Genomic DNA, 5,387 nt, shown 5'->3' on the forward strand with positions numbered 1-5,387 from the left:
ATATTAAAGAGGGCTCTTGGGTGTGACTTGGTCCCGCACCGTGTCCACTCCTCTCTCCCAGAGCAGTGAATTCACTCGGTGAGCTGCCCTTTTGACTCCATTTGTCCAACTGGCTAAGTCCGGCAGTAACTCTGAAAGTGCCAGCTAGCTCAATTCTGTGTATTCTGCACCACAGAATACACAACTCACTCTATAGCATAACCACCTATTTGTGATTTTTGCCATGGTCTAGGATATTTCAGTCCCTGCTACACTTGTGACAGGTGTAAACACCTCACCAAACCTTATGTCATGGCTTCTTTGCCTCAGGATATTTATGTGTCTGCACAGGCAAGTATGAGAAGTTCTGAAGAAAAAGCTGAAGATCTGACATCCACACCTCTGATGTGGCAGTCCAGCTTTTGTCGCTGTGGATGCAGTGACAACTGGAGTTTGAATATATTGTGTTCTGGGGGTGTTACTGTGGGTTTGGTTTCCTTAAAAAGGAATCCATTATGTACACTCCAAGACCCTGGATGGTAAGTGGGAGCCATCAGAGGATTCCCTTCAGAAGTGAGCTGCTGATCCTATCTAGAATAGTGATGCAGAGGTACCTCATGCATACCTAGTGTGCTCCATCCATATTACCTTCCTAGGGGTAACCTGGAGCAGGTCCTACCTGAAATGCACATAAGTGTGTCAAGATCTCAACATTTGGTATCTTTGCTCTGCATGTCCACTCCTATCAGTCTGTACTTGCCGGTATAGACAGCCTCAGTTTATTTGACTGTGAATTCACCTAGTGGTGATGTGTATACACCACTGGAGAACAGTGTGATGAACCGCAGCCAAAAGCCATGAAAAGTTTTAGAGGAAAAGGTAGTGTGTGACAGGGTTTCTCACAGAGATTTCTGATTTCCTTCACATTTTCTGGTTACAGTTCACTGATCTAAAGGAGACCACGGAAGTATTTTATTATTTGGTTCTGTAAATATTCATTTGTTAATGCTTGAAATATTTAAAAAAGGGCTATTTTTGTTTTTATAATAAACATTCTAGGTCTGTTTTATAATCTTCAGAACATTTTAGTGATTTCTATTGTTATCGCATTTATGAGATTGTTGGAAATTGCTGTCAAGTTTCCAACTACCATAAATTTGTTTATTTAAATATCAAATTTACCTGGAGACACTCTGTTTTGCTTGTAAAGTTTTCTGTCTCTTTGTCAGCTGGAACACAGAACTGCTTTCCTTGATAAGTCCTCTTTCTGGACACACTTCACTGAAGCACAGTTTGTACTGGATAAATGGGAATTTTCAGCAGCTGTAGTTTTTTTTAAAAGCTGATAGGAGGAGATGTTATTTATAACTCCCTGTAGCAGCTCCTCTTTAATGCATGATAATCTGCTGTGACTTTACAATGAACGCAGCCACATGTGGTCTCCTGCTCTCCTTCAGTAAACGACAGAATATTTTCCAGATTAAGGATATTTTAATCACTAGCCTGCACGTAAATTTCCTGACGGATGATAAAAGCTTTTTTTTATGTTACCATTATCTTTATGAATTTAAACTTATGTTTTCCCATGTCTCTTTCTTAGGAACATGAAGCAACTAAACTTAGATTTTCTTCCATCCTTCCATGAAATAAATTGCTGTACAGCAGGGAAATAGTAAAGTAGCAGGCATTCTTATAAAGTATTAAATTGCAAAATTTGGAGAAACTTATTTCACGGGATAGAAGAATATCAGTAATTTTCCAGTTTTCCACAGAAGGTGGCAGCATTCTGAAGCACTGATGTCAGTGTTAACTTGCTAGCAAATGCCGTTGTTGAAAGAACACAAACTTTACAGAAATTTACTCTCCTTGGAGAGTATTGTGGTGAATATAAACAGGAGTGCTTGGGCATGAATTGTTGTTGAACTGGGGAACCTGGGGAGGGAGGAGAAACTACAGTCACATAAGGGGAGTATATCAGTTAGGACAGATTTAACTCCAGAAGATTTAACCCCTTTGTTAATTTAGCCGTGTTTATTTACCACTGCAGTAATACTGCTGGAGTGACTCTTGTCTGAAGCTATGTGAAAAATTACTTGTTTCTACGTTATGCCTTTTTTCACGGAATAACTCAGCTGATAATGGATCACTCCAGTAATTGCAGAGAATGTCCTGTTGGGCTGCAGCTTTGGGAGATGAATGTCACCAGAGAGTGGAAGCTTCTATTATTTTCTCCACTTCCTTTGCCCACTGCCAGCAGCGTTCTCCAGCTCCTTAACCATGTCAGCCTCCATCTAGCACCTGAGGGAGCCCCCATAGACATGCAAATTTGCTCCTGAGCTAGCAAAAAAACCCCCAAACAAACAAAGCCAGTGGAAAAACTGTCATATTCTACCAGAGTAAGAAAGGCTGAGGACCGTGTGACTGCAATCAGGATAAGGAAAGACGGGGAGGAAGAAGCGCAAGCCTTCCCCTTTTGGCATGAGGGAGCTGTTACCATTGACAGCTGCTTGTGAAACCGCAGCTTTAGGGCGGGCTGCACAGTCACAGGATTGGGCTCCTGATCCCAAACTCCATCCCAGCGCTCCTACCAGCACGCGGGTTTTACAGCCCCCTTTGACATGCAAACACGCTTCCCACTCTGCCCTCCTTGTTATCAGACATCTCATCTGGGCAAGGAAGTGGTGACAGACAACCAAAAGGCAGGAGCTGCTTAACCTTTCACCGGTAATTAACCTTGCAGGCACCGCTCGAGCCTCAGAATGCCTCAGACAGGTGAGGTAAGGCCACACGGGAAGCTCATTTGAACCAGTGGCTTTCTAATCACTACATATGCAGAATATTTAAGGAACTGGAGGAGCAGCTGAGACAGCTCAGGGCTCCGATTTTCCTCCTTTCAGCAGATTCAAAAAGTCTCACTATCCTGGGAAGAAGGGAGAAGCTGATTTTTGCATCTCCAGTAGAAGGAATGAGACAGGAAAATTGGATCCTTAAGAGGAAGAGATGCTTGCCAATGAAGAACCACTATCTGCTTAGCAAATTTTTCCTTTTCTTCTGTTGGAATGAAAATTAAAGAACAACAACAACCCAAGCCCCAAAAGTGCCTGAGATATTCCACAGCAGATTGGCTGCAGCAGTTACCTGGGGGGACCCAGCATGTATGCTGGACGTCAGTAACAAGTCCACAGGGTGAGACTCTTGGGCTTCTTTCTGCCTTTCTTATTCATTGCCATGAGCACTCCGAGGCTCTTTTTTACAAGCTGGCATGCTGGGATGAGAACCCCAGTAAGTGGCCCAGGTTGAGGTGTGCCTGTGTGTTACAGCAACTCGATGACTCAGGGAACAAATGTTTCCTTTTTTTCCCTCGGGGTGATGATGCATTTAGCTGAAGAGACCCGGGGAGAAGCAGACTGCAGGGCTAAAAGTCTCCTTCCTGGCAGGTGTGAGTCATTGGCAGGAACCAGGTAGCTACAGGAGCTGTAGGTGAAAGGCAGTTCCTCTCTGAAATTCCTGTGTAGATGGCACGTGGGACAGCAAGGAATGCTGAATGCCCTGGCTGCCTGGAGTTAAAGAGCTTTACAGGGCAGTTCGTTGAAAAAATGGGGGGCCATGTTTGAAATGGGGAGAGGTAGAATTTCAATACTTGGTTTTCTTTTGGTGTTTTCTTTGTGCAGGGAAGCGGGACAAAATATTGGGCTGGGACTTGTCCACTTTGCTTGCATGCCAAATGTGAATTTGGGTTTTCTTGGGTTGGGTTGTTGTTTTTTTTTTTTTCAGCAGAAGAGGGTAACAGGAATTTTAAAAACTGCAGATAGTACATCTGGAGGGAAAGCTGGTATAGTTGGCTTACAGAGATTTGGGTCTGGGACAGAGAGTCAATATATGTGTAAGTGGTACACAGGGGTCTAGACCATTGCAGAAAAAGGGGAAGAGGCTGTTGTATGAAACATTTGGGAACTGCTGAGATAAAGTAAGCTGCTCCATTCTGTTGATTTGAAGATCTCAGCTGGAAATTGCAACTTGCAGCATGGAGAAGATAAGGAGAAGCTTCCTGAACCACATCTGGGGAGCAATTCTTGAATGTGGAGCCCTTTTCCAATCTCTGTAATGATGAGTCTAGGCCTCGGAGTGACTGCACTCTGCAACAGTCAGCATGTTGGTACCTGAAGTGTGACGCTCAGTGCCACATTGACAGGACCATGTTGACATGCCTGGAGTCACTGCTGCTTTATTGGCATGTTTTTGAAGCCAGTTCTTGTGGAGTTGTAGACTGTCATCCACAGCCCTTTCTGCTAGGTATTTTCAATGGTGCTGTTAAGTTTCTGAAAAGGGCATTAATTCTTCTGTTCGGTGTGAAATGTGTACCATGGATTTGTTTCTCTGTATTCAAAGAACCATATTTTCCGATTGGAAATTTTCAGTTTTTAAAGTTTTGGGTTTTTTTGGTTTTTTGGGTTGGTTTTTTTTGTGGGTTTTTTTTTTTGTTTTTTTGTTTTGTTTTGTTCGGTTTTGTTTGTTTGTTTTGGGTTTTTTGTTTGTTTGTTTTGTTTTGTTTTTGTTTTTTTTGCCAAGAGTGCACATAATAAATTACACCTTTAAGTCTTGGTCTTTTATGATCTGGTGCTAAGACAGCTGAGGCCACAAATGGCTCTTGGGTGACTGAAAGCCTCACAGAGAAAAAGAACTGTACTATACATTGACTCCAAGGGATAAATGTTAAGAGGTGGATGTTCTGGAGCACGTATGTGATATGTCCTGTCTTAGGAGGGTGGAACCAGATAATCTCTAGAGGACCCCACCAGCTTCAACTCCAGCTACTTTGGAATTCTGAACTAGGAAAAAAGACTTTTTAAGAGGTAGGTGTCTGCAGCCTTCGTGGGCAGGAATTTCATTTTTGTTCTACTCCATCTTTACAGTAAAAAGTACATTGAGAACTAACAACTTTCTCCCACCTTCAGCATTACCTATCTCTGTTGATGCCTGGATACTCAGATCACATGAAAAGCCAAATAAAGACCCTGTGAATTCACACTGTTTTGAATAGAGGGCACACTGTGGACTTTGGCTCACTTTATAAAAACTGTGTGTGAGGTACAAAGTTACTACACAGCAAAAATGTTTATGGCACTTGCTTCTAGCTTGTGTGTACCCTGTAAGAACTGAGGTGTCTGCATTTTTTGTTTCAGAAAATCTGGCTGGGAAAGCTTGAAGATACTCATATTAAAATTTGATTGTTACCACCTTGCACACTGTGCTTTTTCCCTAATGAGATACAAGGGCACTGTACATCGGGGGGTTGGGGGGAACACCAGCTTCACAGATTTTTGCTTGATGCAGCTTTAAAGATAACTGTCTCATGGAGATCTGTATAGGGATCAGGCCTAAATTAAGACAGTGCAGAGAGACAGAAA

The sequence above is a fragment of the Melospiza georgiana genome, chromosome 1, assembly GCF_028018845.1.
Source record: "Melospiza georgiana isolate bMelGeo1 chromosome 1, bMelGeo1.pri, whole genome shotgun sequence".
Classification (NCBI taxonomy): domain Eukaryota; kingdom Metazoa; phylum Chordata; class Aves; order Passeriformes; family Passerellidae; genus Melospiza; species Melospiza georgiana.